General features: G+C 48.3%; 1 protein-coding gene and 1 pseudogene across 1 annotated transcript in view; one reads left to right on the top strand and one right to left on the bottom strand.

The window, feature by feature from the left end:
* LOC136508195 (putative pentatricopeptide repeat-containing protein At1g10330) overlaps window positions 1–26,022 on the top strand; it is a 218,801-nt gene that overhangs the window by 87,834 nt on the left and 104,945 nt on the right. The window lies entirely within an intron of this gene.
* Window positions 1–26,022, bottom strand: part of LOC136509298 (wall-associated receptor kinase 2-like) — a 115,768-nt pseudogene that overhangs the window by 21,384 nt on the left and 68,362 nt on the right.

The raw sequence follows: 26,022 nt of genomic DNA, 5'->3' as shown, positions 1-26,022 counted from the left end.
GACCAAGGAAAATGGCCGGTCAATCCACAAGGCATCATGCAAGGACCGGTCAATTAATCTCATAAAGCATGAAGTCATTTGCACCTCCAAGTATCATGGAGACCTGCACAGCAGGAAACCATGCCCTATGTGGGTCTGTTTAATTCGTCTAGTAGCTACTAAATTTAGTAGCTTTTAGTCACTTTAGTAACTTTTTAACCAAATGTTATGACTAAAAGCTACTAAAAGGGCTTTAGTCATCTCTAGTAACTCTGGAGTTACTAAAAATGACTAAACCGTTTAGTAGCTACTAAAGTTTAGTAGCTCGAACCAAACACCCCCATATGCAGGAAGACCAAGGAAAATGGCCGGTCAATCCACAAGGCATCATGCAAGGACCGGTCAATTAATCTCATAAAGCATGAAGTCATTTGCACCTCCAAGTATCATGGAGACCTGCACAGCAGGAAACCATGCCCTATGTAATTATCTCCAAATTAAATTTGTTGCTTTTGTAGCAAACTTGTTTAAAATTGGTATGGAAAAGGTACAAACTGCGCTGGTGTTCTTTGTGCCTTTGACCAGAATAACATCATCGTTAGTGATTCTTTCGTGCACAACTTCATCAGCATGCATGTCCAAGGAATGATGAATCAAATGTTTCCTCAACCTCCATGTCCGCAAAAGTAGTCACTCTACACCACAGCCTCCGGTATGAGCCCTTTTAGCGTCAGATGGTCTGTCGGTATAGAGATATACCGTTGGACCAAGTCAGACGGCGTAAACCCTATCGTAAAAAGCTATACCGACAGACTGACCTTTTGCCGACAGATAGTTCGATGGAGAAAAATGCCGACTCACAGTCCATTACCATTTATACCAACAGACCGTGCGATGTTATACATATATTTAATGATAGGTTGTCCAACAAGACAGTTAAAATTGATAAAAAAAATAAAATCCAATTTAGCAGAATCATTACTTATTAAATCTGAATTTATGACTAATTGAAGATCCATCATATCACATTCACCTTCAAAAAATTAGTCGCCAAATACATGGATCTCCATATAGAACTGACATGTAGCAGAGCGAAATTGCCCTGTAGGGTGGTTTGTTTCTTTGTCTTTTAATTATGGCATGAGTCTAATAAATGGGTCAAAGTGAATTGGCCCCAATTCAATTTCAGAATGATGATATTTTTCAAACAACTTGTATATAATAATAACTCCAATGGACATGGGTCTATGTAGTTGGTGCTAGAATGACATCAATTGCGAACAAGACAGACTCTTTTGAAGTCATCATATGGAGTTTTTCATGTAGAAATCTTTTATTCCAGCCTGCTTAGCTCGAGATTGTGTCTTGCATCTGCATACCTCTTATACAATTCAGTGTCCACAATTTTATCTTCACTCTGCATTGTTTCCTTTACATATTTGCCTACATCATAGCCTTCGATCAGTAGTCCCGTTATATTACTGACATCCTCTGGATGAATAGTAATATTTTGATCACATATATTGAAACTTTAGTTACTGACTTGGTATGTGTCTGCAAGCTCCAGTATCATGTTTCTCCTGAGACATGTCTCTGACATATGAAGCAGCCCCCATGTCCCATAGCCTCGATAGCATCCTTGTGTGGTTGCTTTATACCTTGCACGACTTTTGCAAATCTCACAGGTGAGTGTGTTAAATGAATAGACGCATTCTGCAACAACCAATTGGTTGATGATAAGTTGCTAAAAATGTAGAGGCAACTTACACAAAAACTGAAACTAGAAATGGAGATTACCTGCTTGTTGGTCCCATCTCGCTTTTTTAATACTACCATTGGTACCATTGGCATCTGCATCAAATTATGTGAATAAGAAATGTTAAAGTTGCCGAGAGAAGTAGTTTTTACTGTGCTTAAACATGGAACCGCAACGGGCGTGCATGAGGATGATGAGATCCTAACATAGGGGTATGTTAAACCACCGAGGCAAGGGGTTCCTGACCAAAGGACCCCCCGACCGATCCCTCTAGGATTGCCCGGGGGCTTGGGGGCTTCACCCCTCAGGTGCGCTCGCATGCACCTTCCGGCTAAGGACTGGCCGAGCCTGAGCATGCCCTCCGCCTCTGCTTGGGGGCTCACCCAAGCCTCAGGCTCCCGATCGACAGGAGTCTGAACCCGATCCTTGGCATCGGCCTTCGGCACTAGCTGAGGCCTGGGCTAGAGACAAGCGCCCTGAGCATCCATGGCTTAGGGCTCCCTAGCGTTGCCCAGCAGGTGTGGCGCTGTCAACCACTCCTCTGATAAGGTCACGCACAGGGTGTGACACAAGGGGACAAACCCCTCCGCTGGCTTCAGGCGATCGAGGGCTTCTAGGCCCGCTTATCAGCCCCTCAAGCCGTATGCCTTCGCCACCAAGAAGCCTTTGGAAGGCACACCTGGTGGAGGCCGGTCCAAGCTGACAGAGCCTGACACTCAGCGTGTCAGAACAGAGCAGCCGGACGACGCCCAGGGCTTCTTCGACTCCACGACAATGCCAAGGTTCATCGACACCGCTGCAAGACCCTCCTAGACTTCGGCAGACGTAGGCCATAGGCTAAACACCCAAACTGCCACGTACCCAACCTACCTTGATGTATAAGGGGAGGTCCGATCCTACAGAGGGGGAGGACGTTTCCAAACAGAATAGATCGGAACAACTCAAGCTCTGCACCGAGAGAGTACCGAGACCTCCTCCACCCTTTCCATCGTCTTCCACATCTCCGACGAGGAGGAGACCTCATCGCTGACGAGCCAAGGATCAGCACCGAGCGATCCTCTACCAAATCTCTCTCTTACACTGTTGTAATCCCCCGATTTGGGTGCTCTTGAATAAAGATCCTCAAATTGCTGGACGTAGGGCCCCGATAGCCCAAACCAGGATAAACCTCTGTGTCCCTCGCGTGATCTTTGAGTTCTTTTGTGTTCTTGAGTGTCTACCCAAGCTACCGGAGACATCACACTCAGTGACATCCGACTTACAACAATGCTTGCAGTGGTTTCGACCTCGCGACAGACGGGTTCTCTTTTTTCTATTTTAGATTGCTTATGGCGGCACTAGATTGATGGAACCGCAACTGCAGGAATTAGGTTGTGACAACTGGCATGAAATTGGATATTTGTTGTTTGATTTGCTACTGCTACATACATAATACATATAGGCTGTGCTGTAATTTGTCTATTCATTTTACTTCTTTTGCGTAGCATGCATTCTTAGTCTATTCGTTTTACTTCTTTTGCGTAGTATGCATTCTTATTTGTATTGATCAGTAACTGCACTATGTGGGCTGAGCAGGAGAAAACGAAATTTGAGATGGTAGGAATTTTCCTTGGATTTATTTTTATGTCCCTGTTTTGTATGCATATGGTGGTCAAAATTCAGGTGCTAATTCAGGTGTGCGGGGAGTTTAAATGGGACTTCTCACTAATTCAGGTGTTGTTAGCTCATCGAGTCGTTTTATTAATGTTTCAGAAATGGTTTGTAAAGTATTTTGCTTTTTGGTTGGGTGTATGAGAACACTAGCTATTGTGTGACCAATAGACTGTTTGATGGAAACAAAAATGAGGTAGCTAGGTTAACTCAGGGTAACCTGTAATCGTCTGAGATGGGAATGAGGAACTTTCATCTGGTTTAGCCGTTTAGGGGACATACTGACAACTGTAGTGATGCTTGAGTTTGTAGCATAAAGAATGGATGTTGGAGTCAGGATTGAATTTGATGATGCCCTTACAAATAACATTAAGAGCATAACACTACAGCAGACGCGTGCTTTGCCGAGTGCAATTGCACTTGACAAAGAAGGCTTTGCACTCGGCAAAGCCTTTGCCGAGTGCTGCACTCGGCAAAGCCTTTGCCGAGTGCTGCACTCGGCAAAGAGCTGTCGGCATATCCCCTCACGACAAAGGCTTCTTTGTCGAGTGCCGCATGTCGGGCACTCGATAAAGGATTTCCCGAGTGCCACGACGGCACTCGGCAAAGAAAAGTCGCCGTGATGGCCAGGTCATGGTGACGGCCCCTTTGCCGAGTGCCACGCGTCGGCACTCGGCAAAGAAATGTGTTTTTTATTTTTTTAAAAAAATGCTTTGCCGAGTGCCTGCATCTGGCACTCGGCAAAGCTTGTTTTCTTTTTTTTTTGGATTTTCTTTGCCGAGTGATGTAGGTAGGCACTCGGCAAAGCAGTTTGTTTTTTTTTTTAATTTTCTTTGCCGAGTGCCTTGACCATGGCACTCGGCAAAGCTGGGAAGCTTAGTGTCCCAGATTCTCAGCTTTGCCGAGTGCATGGTCATGACACTCGGCAAAGAAGTGAAAAATTCAATTTTTTTTTGGTTTTTAGTCTTCCATCGTTGCAAACAAGATATACATCATATATATATATATATATATATATATATAACACAACTATATATCACACAAATATATATAATACAAATGTATATCACAATCCACCACAAACACAAATATAGCATACAAGTATCACAATCTCGACTCCCAAGTCCAAAGTCCAAACACACAAGCATAGTTCACAAAGTTCACAAGTGCATTATATCACAACGGCTGCCATTTGAAGCTCACAGTGATGGTCCAGGTTGGGATGGCCCAAAGTGCGATCCTGGCGACCCTTCGAGGTGGTTCGACGCCGCCCCCGATTGATGCTGCACAAAATAAAAGAGATTGCACGTGAGCGACAAGAGAAGAGATAAATATGCAAGATAAATATCCGCCACCACCACCACCACCACCACATCACCGCCATCACCAACACTTCACCACCACCACCACCACCACATCACCATCATGACCACCACCACCACCATGAGCACCACAACACTGTGACCACCACCACCACCACCACACCACCACCACCACCATGACCACCACACCACCATGACCACGCCACCACCACCACCACAACTAGGTTTCACTAGGTTTCTCTAAGTTTCAGCATAGAAAGTAAAACTTTGTACTTATACTCACCGAGGTAGAATCAGGACGTTGTGGAGGTGGATCTAGAGCAAGTAGCGTCTATGGGATCGCCCAACCTTGTTGCTGGCCAATTTGATGCATGAACTTGATCATCTCGGCCATCTGCCGCTGATCTTGCTCTCGTTGGGCCTCCAAAGCCTATAGCCTTTGCCGCTCGGCCTGCAGTTCTTGCACCTAGGCCTGCAGCATTTGACCCCAATGTTTCAATAATGCATAGGTAAGGTATGTAAAAGTCAAAGAACGATGAATGAAACAGGAATGCTTACCTAGAGTGCCGACACCGCGGTCGGCCATTGGCTTATGGGCACGCTTGAGCTCATGCTCGCTGCTCGGAGCTAGTGGAGAGGAGGAGTAGAGGCCGTGTCAAGGACGTCGTCGCCAATCCAGAACTACCCATGCTTCTTGCCTTGCCCCACCCTCATCACGAGCTGAGGATCAAGGCGCTCCTTGGTTCTCGGATCATAGCCCGGCCCATGAACTGACCTTGCCGCCTCCGTGTACGAAGAGAGGTGGGTGTGGACGCTAGAGTTGGTGTACGCCTCAACCGGGGCATCTGGGTCATACTTGATGTCGGCCGTCGCCTTGCCCATGTGAGCCAGAGCATATGCCTTGAGTTGACCAACTGGCTGGCCACCGTGTGCATCCGACTACGAGAAAGACAGCAACATGTGGTTAGAAATGATGCAGAATTGAGCGCGGCTAGATTAGAGCAATGGCGGAGACTTACATATGCCTTTGCATATTTGCTGAGGTTGCAGCTGCCCTGATGGTGAGGTACACCTGGCATCTGCAAACACCTATCGTGGGCCTCCTCATGCTTCTTCTGCCAGTCCCCGTCCAACTAGGTGTCCACAATATATTCTTAGCAATCGGGGTGGGTGGCGCACCAGCTTGGAATCGCCTACAGGACATCAAGTAGACGACATATCAGAAGATCAAATTAGGCATACTTAATCTCAAAAGAAATGAATATTCATGTTTTGTATTTACTTATATGTACTGCTCCCTTGTCAGCGTCATCCGTCTTGCCTCCTCTTTGTTGACACGCCTGAGTAGGAACTTGGCGTTGTAGTCTATGTGGGCTTGGATGCGGGACTCGTAGTGCAAGTCCATGACACGCCTTTTACAGGAAGCGTAAGCCACCTGATACGCACTTTCCTCCTGTCCCTCCTGGATTTTGAAGAAGTCCAGGATAAAGACAAGAGGTATCCATTATTTTATTTCAAGAATGTCCAATGAATGCGAGGAATTGAGGAATGTAGTGCAAGAAAGACTTACCCACAACTCCCTAATCACCCGATCTGCCTTGTTTCTATAGCGGATGCCATTATGATTTGGAGCATCCTGCATGAGGGCATAGTGGTCGAACGTCCAGGCCGGCTCCCAATCCTGATCTCCTTTCCTAACCAGGCCAGGGAAGTGTTCCTTGCACAGAAGTCCTAGGATGCCATTCACATTGCGTGCCGTGGCCGCCTGGTCCACAAGCACCCAATTCCTACACAAGTGGTCCACAATAGTTATTAGTTGTTATTATGATTTTTCAACATATCAAATGAAGAACATATGAAGTCTTACTTATCGCCCTCGGGTGCAATTAGTGGGTGCCTCTCAACAGGTATCGGTCGCTTCGGGAGCTTTGTGGGACCTCGCTGGTAGGGCTTTGATGTACCAGAGGAAGTGGAACCCCCTACCGTCACCGCCTCCTCATCCTCCGTCGCTAGAATCGCCTCCTCGTCCTCCGTCCGTGGACCCCCGTCCCCGTCCACCGTGTGCTGAAGGTCATCGTCGTGCACAGGGTCGCGTGAGGAGCTACACCCATGGTCAGTCAACGGCTCCCGCCTAGGCCTGCCTCTCGGCCTCTCTGATGCCTCTACCTCCTCAGCCGCCGCCATGTCCCTCCGGTTGGTGTAAACCGAGGGGCAGCTCCTCCTAGTGGGCCCCATCACCTGCAATTAAAAAGAGTAAACCAGTAAGTACAGATAAACAAGACGTACTTAGTAAGAGATGCAAAATAAAGAAAATGTAATTACAAAATAACATAGTATTACATGTATTTCTAATATTCTTCATGATCGGGATTATCTGGACGATAGGTATCATCATCACTATCAAGATTGTCCAAATCCTCAACAGCCTCATCCTCATCGTTGTCATTGCCTAGTCGTAGTCCGTCAAGCATTTCCATGTCCTTCGGATCATGCACCTCATTTGTAGCGTCCTCATCAACAACCCATTCCTCGTATGCTTCCATTTCGATCTCTCCGGTTAAGTATATCTCAAGCATCCCTGGTAGCCCCTCTTCTTGTTGATAGAACTCTCCGTCATGCGTGTTTGGGTTCAAGTTGTAATCATCAGGGTTTGGGCGAGGTAATCTACCATGTGGTGATACCTTGTGCACAATATACCAACCCTGAAGACGTGGGTCGGTTTTGCAAGCATATGGACAATAATAAACTTGTGTGGCTTGTTGAGCCACAATATAGACATCTTCTCCTGGATAGAAGAAATCCTGTCGAGTTTCGACTATCCCAAGTTGATGGGACTTTCTCGATACTGCAGGATCAAACCACTAGCATTTGAATATGATAGGATTAAGTGCTTTGGAACCACGATAGTCGAGCTCGTATATTTCTTCAACTGTCCCATAATACTCCTCCTAATCAGTGCCCGGCGTAAATACTCTGGTATTCGTGGTCCTTGGATTGGGACGACTCTGCTCGTACCTTGTTGTGTGGAAGCAATATCCATTCATGTCATAAGCGTTAAATGACAAGACCTTATAGTCAAAGCCATTGGGCACCTGTCATAATTCAGCACTTATAGACACATCCCTTTGGCACTGCAAGTTCAAGCAGGAGAGAAATAGAATCAGGCAACTTGGAACGTCAAACTTAGTAAGAGCTAAGTTGGTCGATACCTTTTTTTGGAACCATGTAATGAAATTAGGCGAACCATGTTGAAGAAGGGTCTCTTGTTCATGGTCAGAAAGTGGCCTTGAATGATGCCAGGATTCATCAAAAAATTCTCTGCACAGACAAGGAACAATGTTGTTGGATGTACAAAAGTTACGGAGTATGTAACAAGTTCGTTGAGAACTTACCCCAGATACGTTTCCACTTCGTCAAGGTTGGTCAACACGTAGAGCATGATCTTGCGCCACTCTTCATAGCTCAAGGTCTTTGTGGTCGCTCCACTTGCTCTCCCACGTGGCCCTTTGAAAAGGCTAAGGGTCGATTCATTTTCATCCTCGTTGTACCGAGCGGGTGGATTATGCATGCTAGGAAGGTTCTCATTATAGTATGTTGTTGTGAAGTTTGACACCTCCTCATGAATGAATGCCTCAGCAATGGAAGCCTCAATCCTGCCTTTGTTTCCACATTTCTTGTGAATAGTCTTTAGACATCTCTCGATTGGATAGCACCAACGGTTCTGCACGCCCCCCCCATTCGTGCCTCGGACGGGAGGTGCAAAATCAAATGCTGCATCGACAAGAAAAAGCCAGGTGGAAAGATCTTCTCCAACTTACAGAGCAACAGAGGTGCCACTTTTTCCAACTCCTCAATCACTTTCACAGATACCTCCTTGGCACAAAGCTGGCGGAAGAAAAAGCTCAACTCTGCCAGCACCTTCCAGACATTCTCAGGGACGTAGCCTCGAACCATCGACGAAAGAAGCCGCTTAATCCATATGTGCCAACTCTTCATCCCTAAGACTCGGCCAGTCTCTGGGTTTGCTCCCCTCCTCAGATTTGCTGCATACCCATCCGGGAACTTTAATGTCTGCATCCATTGTATCACTTCCGTCCTGTGCTTCTTTTCTAAGACGTAATCGGCCTTAGGCCTTTTCCATGGCTTGCCATCTCTTGGAGGCAGCATCTCTAGCTTTGGTCTATCGCATAGCGTTGCTAGGTCCACTCTGGCCTTAGGGTTGTCCTTTGTCTTGTCAGGAATGTCCATGAGTGTTGCCCAAAGTGCTTCGGCGATATTCTTCTCAGTGTGCATTACATCTATATTATGTGGAAGGAGAAGGTCATCAAAATAGGGAAGCCTCTCCAAGCCCGACTTATGAGTCCACATATGTTCGACACCATATCCCACAAAACAATCTTTCTTTGGATTATCTTTCTTTCGACTATCTTTCTGTGGATTGACCACGAGAGCATCTATCTGAGCATGAACCTAGGCACCAGTCATCTTCTAAGGTTCAGGGTCGGTCACCTTGACACCTTTCGTGAAGTTCTTGGTGTCTTGTCTGAATGCATGGTTAAGAGGGAGGAACTGTCGATGCTTGTCGAACGACAAAAACTTGCCACCCTTCTTCAACCAAATGAACTCCAAAGTTGTCTTGCATACTGGGCATGGGAACTTCCTGTGGACACACCAGGCGCTGAATATACCATACGCTAGGAAGTCATGCATGGAGTACTGGTACCAAACATATATTTTGAAGTTTTTCTTTATAGCTCGGTCGTAAGTCCATACCCCTTCATTCCAAGCACTGATCAATTCATCATAAACAGGCTCTATGTACAAAATGGGTGTGTACACGGGAATTATCAACATACACATATTCTTGACGTTGATATTTCCTGGACCCCGGGGGGGGGAGATTGAGGGGGATAGCGAACATGGGCCAACAAGTGTATGGGGCCGACATCATTCCATAAGGATTGAACCCATCAGTTGCCAGCACAACACGTACATTACGGGTCTCAAGATCTTTGTCACGATGCTTGCGATTAAAGCTTTTCCATGCTTCACCATCAGCTAGATGTACCATCTTGTCAGGATTGTATCGAATGCCATTCTTGTGCCATGTCATCTGTTTCGCGGACTCCTCGGTCATGAATAGCCGTTGGAGCCTCAGTATGATCGGAAGGTGCCGTAGGACTTTCATGGGGATCTCAAGCTGCTCCTTCTAGCCATCACCTTTGTCTACCTCCACATACCTAGAGGATTTACACTTTGGACAGTACTTTGCATCCTTGTGATCTTTCCTAAATAGGATGCACCCTTTCGGACAACAATGTATCTGCTCATATGGCATCTTAAGTGCACGAAGGAGTCTCTATGACTCGTAGAAGCTGCTCGGCAGAATATAACCCTCTGGAAGTAGCCCACCAATAATTGCCAACATACCATCGAAGCAGGCTCAACTCATGTTGTACTAGGACTTCAACCCCATTAGGCGTCCAATGGCATCCAGTTGAGAAACCATTGCCTTCTCGTGTTGGAGCTTCTGTGCCGAAGACAACATTTGGTAGAACGCCTTTCCGGTTGGCTCTGGCTCCTCCTCCTCATCCTCCTTCTCCTCCTCCTCCTCCGTAGGTCTTTCAGCGAACGTTGCTTCATGAAAGTCACCTAACCATCCTGCTACCCCGCCATCAGCATCAAATGCCTCCAAGCGTGGTCTCACCACCTCCTCTCTAGTATGATGGGCTTCACCATGGAACACCCACCGGGTATAGTTTGGCATAAATCCATACTTGCAAAGATTTCCCCCCATGATTTTCCTTGTTTTTCTTTTCCTGTTTCCGCATTCGCTATAGGGACAGAATGTGTCTCTCGCTCCATTAGCTACCTTGCCAAATGCTTGGTTCAAGAAACCCTCGGTCTTGTCCATCCATTCAGGGGTGATTTCAGCCTGACTTGGGCGGCCCGTGTACATCCACTCACGGTTATCCATCCTCTAGCATATACATGAGCGAGTAATATAACCACCAATTGCACCTGAACGGCGTGCCTACTGTCTAATGGGTGAGGATAGGTCCTAATCCCACCCGCAGATATGTAGATGAGGTTAGTTTACATGCTCTACTTCGATCCGAGACAGAATTTCAACAGCACCTCCCCGCTGTTCTTCCGATACACGTCCTGGAAGGGAGAGTGTGTATCCGGAGAACAATAGGGAGGTGGTGCCAAAACTCTATCTCGGGTCAAAGCAGAACATGAAAACTACCCTATCTATGCATCCGCGGGCTATCCAAAAAAGTGGACCATCTAAAACAGATACGATCTTAGATATGCGAAGATCCGCATACCTCCAACTGTATCTGTTTTGAATGGGAGACGCCTAACTGGGTTACATCGATCTACGACAATGATAAGGAAGAGAGGTTATTTATACCTAGGGTGGCGGTGGAGTCAGGCTAGTGGGGTAGTGGCGAGGCGACGCTGTGTAGGCAGGACCGCAGGGCCGACAAAGACGATCGAGGTCGCCTATGTACTCCAGGTCCCCTCCGAGGGGTCCTGCTCTGCAAAAGAAGAATTATAATACTATAAGTTAAAAATTTCTACAGAACCTCCCCTGTACGGGGAGGTTTCCAAAACCTGCAAGAAAAAAGCCGGCATAATGGCCGACAACATATATACGGCACGAAGGCCCACACATCCACGTACGGCACGAAGGCCCACACATCCACATACGGCACGAAGGCCGTCAATGACATACAAGGCACGAAGGCCGACAACCGGGGGGGCTTTATACCTTGGGTGGCGGTGGAGTCGGGCGACGCGGTGCTGGGGTCACCTTCGTCTCCAGCAAGGGGCAGGGATGACGGCGGGGACAAACGGCGAGGGGCGTGGCTGGCGGCCGAGACTCCTCCTCCTCCCTTCTCCTTCTTCCTTCTCCCTTCTCCTCTCCTCCACCTCCCTTCTCTCCTCTACTCCCCTGCTCCTCCTCTCCTCCACTCCGGCAGGTCAGGGGCGGGAGGCAGCCGGGCAGGGCACCACCGGCGGTGGAGCGGGGCCAAGGCGGGGCCAGCTACGGCGGCGGAGCGGCGGCGGAGTGGCGCCGGGTCAGGGCCGGGGCAGGGCCGGTGGTTGCGCGGCGGCGGGGCGAGGCCGGGCGCGCGTGGCTGTGAGAGGGAGTGAGAGAGTGGGAGCGGGCCTGCCGGCCCACTAGGGTTAAGTGGGGCGGCCCTTTGCCGAGTGCTGAGATGCGGGCACTCGGCAAAGAAATTCAGGGGTTCTTTTAATCCGAAAGAATAAAAAAAATTCCGAATAGTCTTTGCCGAGTGCTGCAAGCCTGCACTCGGCAAAGAAGTTCCTTTGCCGAGTGCCAATTCCGACACTCGGCAAAGTATTTTTATTTTTTTTATTTTTGTTTTTAATTTTTTTCTGTGGCATTTACACAGTACCTTGAAGCACATGTTCCAATTTGGAACTTTTCTATGACTTTTTGGTATATTTTTTTAATTTTTTATGTTTACTTGAATTTTTCTCAAAAAAGTAAATTTGAACGGTAGGTGCATGAAATATTAGAATTTAGCGATTCAAAAAATGGTATTCATGTTTTTGAGTGTATTTTGAGGCCGTGTGCAGGGACATTCGTGAAATTTCGAACATCTGTTTCACGAAACATGACCACCAACTTGTTAAAAAAGTGTTTTTTAATTATATAAAATGCAAATGAAGTCCGAAAATCACGAAACTTGTCGAGGTGTCGTGTCATCGCATGTAGAGGCTGTGGTAAAAAAATTTAGAAGTTTCCGAGCAAATTATGACGTATGATGCCTAAAACCCAGACATCTCCGGGTATTTCAAGACATCGATTAGTCAGCCGCTCGGGCGGCCCATGGTACATGAGCTGGTATAAGTCCGAATGACCGAGGCCCAGCTAAGATACGTGGACCTAGGCCTTGCACTAAGGCAGGGGTTGGCCATGACCTCTCCTCTCTGCCTTTGCCGCATGTCGTGCAATGCCACACGACCTCTCCTCCGCCCCGACCCATGGGAGGGACGGGGAGAGATCAGATTTTGCCAGACGCACCTGCTCGGACAAGAGCAGGCATGCCGCACTGACCCTGCAAGGACCGAGGGGACTGCAGTCCCTCAGCCCAGTCAGACGTCATTCCTGCGCCACGCAGCAAAGACAAGACAACACTACCAAGCGGTGGCGGCCAGTACAGTGACCCGCCGTCCAAATTCGGCCTGACGAGACGGGTATACGAACCCACCCACTATGGGATGGGGTTCGTGATAGCAGCCTTGACTTTGAGGCCATCCAAGCCAATGAAGGCCACGACCCCACAGCTTGGGATTATGGCCACCAGCTCCGCAAGCAGCAAGACGATCAATGACCTGGGGGCGGCTAACAACTCCTGAACGACGCCCCTGGGAGATCAGAAGGTGATGACGAAGGCCACGACGAAGACCACGTCGTCCAGGACGGCTGGCGAATCACCACCGTGCCTACAATGCCGCCACAATCGGCAAAGTAGTGCCACACCACCCCATGCCGCGACGTGGGCACAAGACCAGACGACAACTATGTCCGGACATGCGCTGCACCAAGTTAAGACGGCGTTTCTTGCAAGCCAAGTTAGCTAGGTCCCCTCCCTTAGGCTCACGACCCCACGGTCGGGAGAACCTCCTTCTTTGTATGTGACCTAGCCCTGGACTCTATATAAGGGCAACCAGGGCACCCTTCCAAGGCATCGGACTCTCGAAACTCTCATTCGGACAGTCCATCCTCTAGCTCTAGCTCCATTCTCCTACCTTTTCCACCATTCTTGCACCTCCATTGTAAGAACTTCAGAGCATTCAAGTGAGGAATATGCACTCGATCATCTCTGAGACTGGACGTAGGGTTCCGGCCTGAACCAGTATAGATCCCCGTGTCTTTTGGATGCTACCATCGTCTTCCTAAAGTAGCGCGACAATCGTATAAATTTACTAGTCAGTCTACAAAACACCGACAAGTTGTGTCTGAAGTCTTCTTAACATTTGTAGCCGCTCTGCAACTTCCTTCATTGTTGGCCTTTCATCTCCTTTTGGGCTCAGGCAGTGCATGACGAGCTGAGCTAGTTTCTCTGAGTACTATCATAACTTCATCATCTACTATTTCAGTGTCCAATATATCCCGGAGCTCATTCTGGTGGAACATCAGTATGAAAGTATGGGGTAGTGTTTTTTGTTCGTTAGAAGTATCAATATATATGGCCTTCTTTCTTGTCATTATCTCCAAAAGAACGACCCCAAAGCTGTATACATCAATATATATATGCCAGAATACTAATACCATTGGATCTAAGATTGAATATTTTTAGGCCTGAAGCCGTCGTTGCATTTTTCGGATGATTTGACTCATTTATCTTGTTTACATGCAGTTCTCACTGGCATAAAAAAATCTGTCAGTTTTTTAGAAGAGCTTTGCTATGGTACCCTCAAATAACTATGACCCATCCATTCAATTAGATCGGATGGCTATAGTTACCAAATCTAGGAGGTAATATTTGAAATATAAATTTATTTAATTTCTTATTTGGTAAAATAGAATAAATAAGGAAAATTCTGGATTAAAAAATCTTTGCTCTAGATCTAATTGATGCGTATCTGATTTGTTGGATGTGGCAAATCTTTTTATTTTGGAATTTTGGACGCGACATATTTAGATGCATGTAACTAACGTGTAATTTATGTGGAATAATCGTTCGTTCTGGTGGTGTCACGCTAATAGGTACGAATTATTACATGCATCAAAAATTCAAAATCACTTTTGGTTCTAGAGATCTTCATTGCATTAGCTTTCGTGCTTTTCAGAAGAACGAACGTGTAGCATAATACAGAAGTGGACAACAAAAAATAAGTTTGAATTTAAGATTGTATGACGTGTTTTGGTAATCTGTGTCAATTTGTAAAATAAACCATGTATCAAAAGGAATCGTAAAATCAACTGTTGGATTCATAAACCCGGGGTCCCTCGGGGACCGGCTTCCCAACAAAGACTCGACACAAGCAGACAACGCGCGACTCAAGGGTCGGCCCAGTTATCTTAACAACAGGCCGAAAAAGCAATCCAGTCACTGACCGGAAGGTCTGGCCGAGGAAAAGCGGCGCCCGCTTTTCGACTTCGGCCCATCTCTCCGACCGGAGCGTTCACTTTGGTCTACAGCCCGCCTCCGGACGGCCTCTCCGACCGGAAGGCCTGGCCAAAGCACTACTTCCAACTTTGTCGACGAAATATGGTCGGCAGTCTACCTAGGGGTATGCCCAAGGTAGTAGATTGTCGGCAGACAGATGCGCAAGCTACAAACAAGATGGTGACGCAAGACAGACACGAGGTTTTATCCAGATTCGGCCGCCGTGAAGGCGTAATACCTACGTCCTGTGTCTGATTGTATTGTTGTATGTCAATGAGAGATGTTTTTTAGAGGGGTCCTCTGCCCGCCTTATATAATCCGGGGGACAGGGTTACAGATCTGGAAACTAATCCTAACCAGTTACAATCGCCATAGGTGGCCAGATAAGGATTCCTATTCTAACCAACCAGAATCTTGCTTGATCTCTAAATCAGCCTTGATTCCTTGCGCGGGACTCCAAACAGATCGGCCAGGCCGCGCGTCGTCTTCTAGTGGGCCAAACCCCCTGGTCCGGGCTGGCCCAAGCCTAGTCGTAAGGGTACAGGGGTTAATACCCCCACAACTAGTCCCCGAGCACCATGTATTATGCTGCGACACGCCGTTCGATCTTCTTCGGCTAATGCGATCCGTCTTCATGCGATCCGTCTTCATGTCATCTCCAACTGGTTGAAACATTGACCAAGCGAATGTGCCAGGATTATGGTCAGAACAGAGAGCAGTAGACCACGATTATAGCTGAAGATTCCGGTTGTCCGAAGAATGCACGGTGCTCTAAAGAAAAAAGAAAAAGATTTATTTCCTGATGAAGTGTGCCCACTTGTATTTCTAAAAAGAAATGTAAGTGACCCTCGTACAATTATAGTTATGGCCAACAGTCAGAGCATAGGGGTCGATAAAATAAACACATTCACCGCAAGGTGAAGTGTGCCCACTTAGTCCCCAAGCCTGGTAGTAGGTGACGTAGGCACGTGGTGCCAAGGTCTAAAAAGAATTCCCACTGAAGTTGAGAATCCAATCGTCGTACAAGCAATACGAGATGCACCGGCAGGTGCATCGTACCGATGTAGTCCTCGAGCTTGCTGGAAGGCGAGGTAGCAGCCTTGTAGCAAGGTCTAAATAAATGCCTCTCAACTGTATGTGAGTACAAATCACATGTAGCCGAGGAGAGCAGTCTCCAAGTAATGTTTGGAGAGTGGTCGGAGTAGTCCCCGAGCATTAGAGTGGTCGGAACAGTCCCCGAGCACGATGGTGGTTTGGACAGTCTCCGTGCACGATGGTGGTCTGGACAGTCCCCGAGCACGAGGATAGTCGCGACAGTCCCCGAGCACGAGAAGTGTTGCGAAAAACCATATGCCTCTTGTACTATTATTTTTTGTATTTATTTATTGACTTGCTCTGTCAAGTCCAAACTGACATGTCTGGTCAAAAAAGTAGACGGGTATAGCATGTCATACTGCCTTTTTGTCTTTTCAAGCAAACAGAGGTGCGTCAGCGTGGGCCCTCTCACACTAGCAACAAAGAGGCGCATATATTGGCATAGATCTCGAGGCTGTGAAAACAACCATCTGCGGCGCGTGCGCACGTCTCCCAAGAATCTCGGGTAGACGAAACGGCGTAACTCTTGGGTTAAATACAGTATAGGATAGGTAAGTTACTTTTTACTGAACCCCATTGCCATTCGCAACCACAGCCATCTTCTTCCTCTCGCCAACCCTAATACCACTGAAATCACCACCAATCAATCATCTGCGATTTCCTCATTCATCAGCAAGGCCAGATTCATGGTGAAGAGTGACGTGCAGAAGAAAGCAGGAGTCATGGTGAAGGAGTGGTGGAAATCGAGAACCAACGAGCAGACCATTGAAGACCTCATCACCATGGGGGTACTCCACAACAAGGAGCTCGTAGGATGGCGTGCGCCAGAGGGCGAGGGGTACCTCGATCCACAACCAGGTGAGATCGTGGTGTTCGAAGACTTCTTCAAGCAAGGATTTGGGGTTCCGGTACATCCTTTTCTTCAGGGGCTCAGCCTTTACTATGAGATTAGGATTTGCAATCTGCATCCCAACTCGATCCTCCTTGTCGCCACTTTTATACATCTTTGCGAAGCATATGGCGGCTTCTAGCCCCATTTTGATTTTTTTCCGCCATCTTTTCTGTCTGCGAAAGAAAGAAAGCGGCGGTTCAAAGATAGCCAGAGGTGTGTACCTCAACCTCTGTGACAGGATGAAAGCCCAGTACCTGCACTGCCCATGGAACACGTCGCTTGACGACTGGTACAAGAAATGGTTCTACATCTACGAAGAGCCGAACACGATCACGCTGTGCGACGTGGGGTACATTCCAGAGAAGAGGGCAAGCTGGTCAGAGAAGCCCGAGCACCTGGAACAGATTCCAGAAATATTTGGGATGATCCCGTGGAAAAAACTGGATGGTCCGAGCGTGGTCGAAAGCTTCATCAGCCGACGGATCCAACCCTGCCAGAGGAGGGTACATCCTGGATACGAGTATCAAGGTAGCGCGGACCCGACGAGGACGAGGCAGGAGGCGCTTGACAAGAATGAAGTCAGAGCCAGAATTGGAGAGCTATTTAACTTAGCTGATCCAAATTATGTCAGATTGAGCGACATTGAGCATGCTTTCAAGCTCGCCCGACCTCCCCCAAAGGTAACTCATCTTGCCTTGTACCCGTAGTCTTATATTGTAGTAGAAACTTATTGTGTTCACTCCCATTTGTTTCCCAGATTAATGGTCAAGATAGAGTGACAGTGTTTGTGTCGCCACCCCCTGGAGTAGATTGGCCACAAGGAGCTGACCCAACCACCCAAACCAGCATCGGGATCGAGGACGTCGACTGGGCGGTGCTCGGAGCTAGAGAGGAGGCAGCGGCCAAAGCTGCTGGTAAGCGGCCGGTAGCCAGCAAGCGTCGTCAGGCGATTTTTACTTTGTCGGACAATGACGCAGAGGAGGGAGAGGATGCAGACACCTTTCGACTCATCCCTCGAAAGAGGAGGAGGCAACTGGAGTCGATGGAGCAAGGTGGCTCCTCTGTGCTGGTGGGACCTACATCGCCGACCACTACAGCATAAAGGACAAGCGGTGGAGGGGTCGAGCACCAAGGCCCAGCGATAGTGCTGGATGTAGAGGGAGACCAAGAGTCACCCGCACAGCACATGGAGCAAGCACGGCCGAAGAGATGCGCCTTCGCCACATCATTCCGCGCTTCCAACATGTAAGTATTTGTAACCTTGATGTAAGCTAGCAATTTGTATTGAATATGGTTGCCTTCTGAACTTATCTCGGATGTATTAGTTCGGCGTCCACTGAATGTCCGGACCAGCTAGCCGGAAGTTTCATGGCTCCACCAATAAGTTTAGAACAGACTGCCTAGCAGCCGGTCACCAAGGAAGCCATAGCAGAAGATCCATCGGGGCCTCAGCAAGGGAGCAGTCAGACAACAGTCCCCGAGTAGGTGGTCGAGGGACCAACTGAGCCGGGCATGAGTGCTCCGAGCACTCGACTTGCTAAGGGCAACACTTCAGCATCGAGGGTGATGGAGCAGACCAAGGAGCAACAACCGAAGGTGAGAGTACAGCCCACATTCACCGATGCTGAAGCCCGTGGGAAGGCTTTGGTGATCGCAGAAGCTGCTGATGCCGGACTAGCATCGAGACCCGAAGAAGAGCTCGAAGAGGACAAAGTGGAGGAGGTCCTGGGCCACCCGCAGGACAAGCGACAACATGTATATATGTCGCGTTGGCGGAATGACCAATGGGTTGTTCATGAGGAAATCCCAGAGGTCGAAGAGACCAAGAAAGTTGAACGGGCGGTGAAACGGCTGGTGATGGAAGTGCAGGTAAGCTTCGCTTCACCCCCTGACCTCGCTGTCTAGTCACAGCTATCTTACTTAGCAATCTGCACACAGGACTTAATGAAGACCGCAAGGTACCGCAAGAAATGCTTTGACCAGATCGAAGGAATCGCTGCTAGAAACAAGGAGCTGACGGCAAAGGTGGAACGCTTGCGCCAGCGACTTGAAGCTGCCAATCATGAAAAGACGGTGCAAGAGTCCTAGAACCAGAACCTGGTCGTCCAGCTCAGTAATAAAGAGCAGGAAAGAACAAGTAAGTAACCACTTTACCACAACGACTACTGACATGTGCTGTTGCGTTGTTGGTAGTAATAGCCGTTGTGTAGGCTTAGAAGCTGAAATGGTCTGTCTCCGAGAGGAGAACAGTCATGCGGTCGTGGAGTGTAATCGCCTGAAAGAGGACAACAGAAAATTGGCGCAAGACTAGTCGCAGCTCTGGGACCACACGACTAAGATGACAGAGGAGCTAAAAAGTAAGTTTTCCAAACCCCTTTGCTCATTTTGGTTGCCTACCAAAGTTTGGCGTAATATAGTGTCTTAACAGCATGTACAGTTTGTAGTTATAAAAATCAATGCGAAGAAGCATCTGGAGGCCATGATAAAAGACCGTGACGGCTGACAGACATAGTGCCTAGAGATCACCAAGGATCATGACACCTAGAAAAGCCAATGCCAGGAGGTGGCAATGGGCATTTTGTCGGTCCTTAACCTCATCGATCCAGCGCTAACAGAGGACGTGCCAAGGATGCCGCAGCTGGGATTGATTGAGAGATGCCGAAAGGCATGGGGATGGTTCCAGGAGTTCGTGAAGGAGGTGGGTGAGTACACAGGCGCACATGTGCTAAGCATGGTACGTGCTCACTACCCCCTGATTGACCTCAAGCGCCTGGAGGCTAGATACCCGAAGGACGTAGATCTAGATAAGGCCGAGGAGCTACGGATGACCCAGCTAGACTTGTCGGCGAAAATAATTGGCAACATTAACCTGTGTGGAGGCGTGACAGCACTTGTACAGGGACCGCCATCAATAAGTCAGCTAGAAGCGCCATCATTTTTAAGCCAACCGGCGAAGCCTGTGGTCTCGACCAGCCAGGCATTGGCGGGGCCATCTTCTTCAGCTCAAACAATGCTAGAGTCCCCGAGACCCTTGCACGATGTCAGGCCCAGCGAGCAGTAGGTGCCGCATGCCTTGACCAGCCAATAGTATAGGCTATAGCTGTGGAAGAAGATGTAGTTGTGTTATTGTAAACTTGGACCCTTTCAGGCAAGCTTGTAATAACGTAACTGTATATCAGCATAAGCTTGTTTGTTTTGTAGAAAACATATTTAAGCTTGAATATCATGTTGGTGTAACTAAGTGAGAACATGTTAGCGTTCTGTTTAGTTTTACCAGTTTAATTGACACGTCATCCTAAAAGGTTTGTATGGCCCTGGTTTGTCTTGTGGTCGGAGTGTGAGGTGCGCAGCCTGTGCACACGTAGACACACACAAGTCAAACCAGATAGCACCTACCGATCACCCATAGCGTAGAAAGCAGATCCCATGCACGTGTTGGGAGGAACCGGAGACAGTGCCTGCTCCGAAAACCCGAGAAGGGATGGTGGTCGGTTTTAACTAGTTGAGTTAGATTAACAATGGACTTCGAAGTGACACATTAGAGTGGTCGGAGAAATCATAATAGCTTTATTGAATTAAATCGAAAATACAAGAGGAGTACATATCTTAGTAGTTAAGCATAGAAACGCCTAAGCTTGTCGATGTGCCATGAATTGGGTACGTCTGTACCGTTCAGGTGAGCTAACCTATAAGACGTTGGTCGTGTAACCTCCTTGACCATAAAGGGCCCTTCCCATGGGGTTGCGAGTTTGTGGACGCCAGCCTGATTCGTCTTCCACTTCAGGACCAGGTCCCCAACCACGAAGAACCGCTCCTTGACGTTCTTGTTGTAGTACCTGCGCAAAACAGCAAGGTATTTGGCTGTACGTACACAAGAATCGAGCCGCTTCTCTTCTATACTATTCACTTCTAGCTCCCATACTTCATTGACCTTGTCTTTGTCGAAGTTTTCTACCCATGCTGATCTGAAAGCTATATCTACTGAGAGCACTGCCTCAGCGCCATAAACCATAAAGTATGGTGATACGCCGGTATTGCGACTAGGCTGGGTTCTGAGACCCCAGACCACGACTGGTAACTCTTTGAGCCATCTTTCGGGAGCCTTGTCATTTTCTTTGTACATCCTCTTCTTAAGTGCGTCCAAGATCATACCATTTGCCCGCTCGACCTGTCCATTAGCTCTAGGGTGCGCCACCGAGACGTATTTTACTACTATGCTCCTTTCATTACAGAAGTTCCAAAAAGTGTTCCCGGTGAACTGAGTACCCAGATCAGTGATGATGCTGTTGGGTGTGCCGAAGCGGTGGATGACCTGGTCGATGAACATGACAGCCTTTTCTAAAGATGCCTGGACCAGGGGCATGTACTCTATCCACTTGGAAAATTTGTCGATCAGCACAAAGACACATGTAAATTTCCCAGGGGCCAGTTTGAAAGGCCCGATCATATCCAGTCCCTAGCATGCGAAGGGCCAAGAGGCTGGTATTGTCTGAATCTCGTGTGCTAGCACGTGGATTCTCTTGGCGAAGAACTAACAACCTTCACAATGGTGGACTAGCTTCTCTGCATCGGCTACGGTTGACGGCCAATAGAACCCTGCTCGAAAAGCCTTGCCAACCAGCGTTCTCGAGGCCACGTGGTTGCCGCAAGAGCCAGAGTGGATTTGGTCTAGGAGATGTTCACCATCCTCCTGGGTTATACACTTCATCCATATTTCCTCCTTCATGTTCTTGCGCCACAATTTGCCATCGACGAGCAGATACTGCTTACTGCGACACATCAGGCGTTCGTTTTCTGTCCGATTGGTGTAACCGCTACCATCTGTCAGGTACTTGATGAAAGGTACTCTCTAGTCAGGCTCCTTAGTGGTCGGAGGTGGTCCGGTGGTGTTTGACGCTGGAACCGTAGCCACCAATAGCTGGTCTGGAAGCTTGTCGACCATGGGATCTTCTTCTTTGATGGAAGGCATGAGCAGGTCTTGAACAAATACGCCATGTGGGACTTTGGCTCGGGATGATCCTAACTTTGATAGCGCATCTGCTGCTTGATTTTTGTCCCAGACCACATGTATGTACTCGATGCCATAGAACTTGCCTTCTAGCTTTCTAATTGATTTGCAGTATGCGTCCATCTTTTCGCTGGTCGTATCCCCCCTTGTTGAGTTGGTTGATGACCAGAGCAGAGTCTCCATAGACATAGAGACGTTTGACACCGAGCTCGACCGCAATGCGCAGACCATGTAGGCATGCTTCATACTCGGCAGCGTTATTAGACGCTGGGAAATAAATCCTGAGGACATATCGGAGCTACTCCTTGGATAGTGATACAAAAAGGACTCCTGCTCCTGCACCGTCGATGTTTAGAGAGCCATCGAAGTACATCTTCCAATACTCGGCGGGTCCCTGAGAGGCAGGCGTGCTTAAGTCTGTCCACTCGACAATGAAATCGACAAGTGCTTGAGACTTGATTGTAGTACGGCTTGCAAATTCCAAGGAGAAAGGGCATAGCGCCATTGCCCATTTGACGATGCGCCCGTTTGCATCCTTGTTGCGAATGATGTCTCCCAAAGGGTACTCGATCATGACTACCATACGATATCCATCGAAGTAATGTTTCAACTTTTGGGATATAATTAGTATGGCGTAGATCAGTTTCTGAATCTGTGGGTACCTAGTCTTGGATTCATTGAGCACCTCACTGATGACATAGATTGGCCGCTGTACCTTGTAGACGTGGCCAGGCTCATCGCGCTCGACCACCATGGTAGTGGAGACCACTCGATTAGTTGCTGCAATGTAAAGCAGGAGGGTTTCGTCTTCTCTGGGAGCAGTGAGGACCGGAGGTGATGTGAGGAATTGTTTCAGCTGTGTAAAGGCAGCGTCTGCTTTCTCCGACCACTCAAACTTCTTGGATGCTTTGAGCAGCTTGAAAAATGGTAGTCCTTTTTCACCTAATCTTGATATGAAATGACTTAGAGCAGCCATGCATCCGGTAAGCTTCTGAACATCCTTCACCTTTTTGGGCGGCTTCAAGTCCAAAACAGCGTTTACCTTCTCTGGGTTAGGGCGTATGCCATCATGACTGACGACGTTGCCGAGCAATATACCAGATGGAACACCAAAGATACACTTCTTTGGGTTTAGTTTCCATTGGAACGTGTTAAGAGCTGCAAAGGTACGTTCGAGGTCGTCAACAAGGGTGTATGCTTCCTTGGTTTTAACAACTACATCATCAACATAAGCCTCGACGAGGTTGTCTTTTATCTCGTCTTTGAGGCAGGCCTGTATGGCGTGTTGGTAGGTAGCCCTAGTGTTCTTGAGCCCGAACAACATGGTCGTGTAGCAGTAAGCGCTGAAGGGCGTGATGAAGGATGTCTTGATCTGGTCGTCCTTTTTGAGAGTGATCTGGTGATAACCAGAGTAGCAATCGAGAAAGGAAAGCTACTCACAACCGGTAGTTGAATCTACGACCTCGTCTATGCGAGGTAAGCCGAAGAGGTCTTTAGGGCAGTGTTTGTTGAGATCAGTGTAATCAACGCACATTCTCCATTCATTATTCTTTTTGCATACAAGAACCGGGTTGGCTAACCACTCCGGATGATACACTTCTTTGATGAATCTGGCTGCCAAAAGCCGTGTAACTTCTACCCTAATAGCCTCCTTTTTGTTGTGAGCGAACCGTCGTAGCTTCTGCTTAATAGGTTTGGCCTTGCCATCGACATTTAAGGAGTGCTCGATCAAGTTCCGAGGTACACCGGGCATGTCAGCGGGTTTCCATGCGAACACACTCACGTTGCTCCTCAAGAACCTAACGAGCGCGTCTTCCTATTTAGGATCCAGATTGGCCCCGATAAGGGCTGTTTTGCTGGGATCACCGTTGACCAGCTGGATCGCTTTGTGCTCTTTGGACTTGATGTTCTTGCATGGGGCCTCGAGCTCTGGGATCCCTAGGTGGTCGGCTGAGGTCTTCTTGGCATCAAGCGTGGTCTCAGCCATGCGAATAGAGAGGTCGTGAGCCTCTGCTATTTTGAAGCTATCATCCTCATAGGTATAAGCTACGTATATGTTGCCCCTGAGAGTTAGAACCCCTTTCTCGGTAGGCATCTTGAGCACCAAATACCTGTAGTGAGGTATGGCCATGAATTTGGTGAGCGATGGTTGACCAAGGATAGCATGGTAGGTGCCGTCGAAGTCAGCGACCATGAAGTTGATGTAGTCAGTGCGGAAGTGGTCCGGGGTACCAAATTGCACAGGTAGCGTGATCTGCCCAAGAGGTGTAGAGCTCTGTCCGGGGAGAACACCCCAGAACTGTGCCTTGTATGGCTTAAGATCCGCCTAGGTTATCTTTAGGGCTAGCAAACTATTCTTGAATAATATATCAATGGAACTGCTGTCGTCAATCAGCACTCTGTCGAACTAAACCTTGTTGATATAAGGATCGAGGACTAGAGGAAAACTGCCTGGCTCAGGTATTGTAGCCCATTGGTCCTTTCTGCTGAAGGAGATCTCACGGTGAGACCAAGGAGGGAGCCACGGATCGGCGATGAGGTTGTCGGTGTTGGCCACGTTCAAGCAAGCGTGGGCGAGCAGCTTGCGTTCTCGTTTGGTCTCGATGGACACTTTGCCTCCAATGATGGTGTGGACATGATCGGTTGGCTTGACGTACTTATGACGGGGATCTGCGTCTTCATCGTTGTTGTCCTTGTTACGCTGCTCCCCGGCGTCGTTAGGCTTGTCGGATGTATTCGGAGCCTATTGGCGCGTGTAGATAGATTTGAGAACACGACAATTCTCCATGGTATGGTTTGACTTGGGATGGAGCTGACAGGGTCCTTTCAATGCTTTGGCATAGTCTTCTTCGTAGTTGCGATGTTCGCCACCTTTTTTAACGGTGTGGACCTCGCCGCCGTCTTCCCAAGCACGCTTGCCCCTGTATTTGTCACAGCGATTACGCCGCTGATTACGCTGGTCGCGGTGGTCGTGGGAATCATTGCGCTGGTTGCGGTGATCAAAATTGTCGTTCCAACCACGGTTGCCGTGGTAGTCATCGTGGTGTGGGGGTGGTCGGAGCATGGAACCCTTGCTGCTTCTTCGATGATTATCTTTTTGGCATCGTCGGCATCCGCATATTTTTTAGCAGTGGCCAGGAGTGCTATGACTGATTCAGGTCTCTTGCAGAGGAGCTTGTCCCTTAGGGCATCGTGGAAGCGGAGACCAGTGATGAAAGCTTTGATTGCCTTGTTGTCGGAGATTGACAGGACCTTGATGCGCATCTCCGAGAAGCGTCGGACGTACTAGCGTAGTGGCTCATCTTTGCGATCTCGAATCTGCTGCAGATCATATTTGTTGCCAGGTTGCTCGCAAGTAGCAATGAAGTTGTCGATGAATGCTTGCTTGAGCTCTTGCCAAGAATCAAAGTAGTTTGCCGACAAGCTAACCAGCCATTTGTGGCCTGCATGGCCGACGGCGACTGGGAAGTAATTAGACATGACGTGCTCATCAGCCATGGCTGATCTGCACGCGGTTTCGTAGAGCATGACCCATAATTCAGGGTTCTCCTTGCCATCGTACTTCTGAAGTTTTTCGAGCTTGAAGTTCTTGGGCCATATGACTTGGCGAAGGTGTGGAGTAAACTGCTTCAAACCCAGAGGGCCATGGGTAGTATCATATTCCATACGGTGATAGCTTTCATGGGATGCACGATCGTTGGCTCTTTGGTTAATGCGATCGCGCAGATCACGTTCTCTGAGGTAATGGCGGAGATCGTTATTGCCATCACGGCGATCCCGGTTGCCACCCTGGTTAACCCTGCGACCGCGGTTATCACGGCGATTGTCGCGGTTGTCTTAGCGGTTGTCGTCCCGGTAGTCGCGGCGGTTGTCGTCTCGACCACCATCACGGCCACCATTTCCGCCTTGACGGTTGTCTGATGGGTCATTGTTGCGCGAGCCACGTTGGTTGGGTGGTTGTGAGCGACTTGAGTACTGGCGGCTGTGGCTTGATTCAACTGAGACGGATGGAGCCTGGGCTTGATTTACAATCTCTGTGGTCTAGGCCATAGCAGTCGTCAGGTAAGCTTGTATATCATCACGAACTGCCTGGGTTTCCGGGGTATTGGGTAGTCGTTGCATTATTGCCATAGCAACAGCTACGTTGGCGCTTGGAGTCCTGAAGA

The sequence above is a fragment of the Miscanthus floridulus genome, chromosome 15 (assembly GCF_019320115.1).
Source record: "Miscanthus floridulus cultivar M001 chromosome 15, ASM1932011v1, whole genome shotgun sequence".
NCBI classification, from domain to species: domain Eukaryota; kingdom Viridiplantae; phylum Streptophyta; class Magnoliopsida; order Poales; family Poaceae; genus Miscanthus; species Miscanthus floridulus.
The sequence above is the reverse complement of the archived record's forward strand: the minus strand, read 5'-3'. Positions and strand labels throughout refer to the sequence as shown.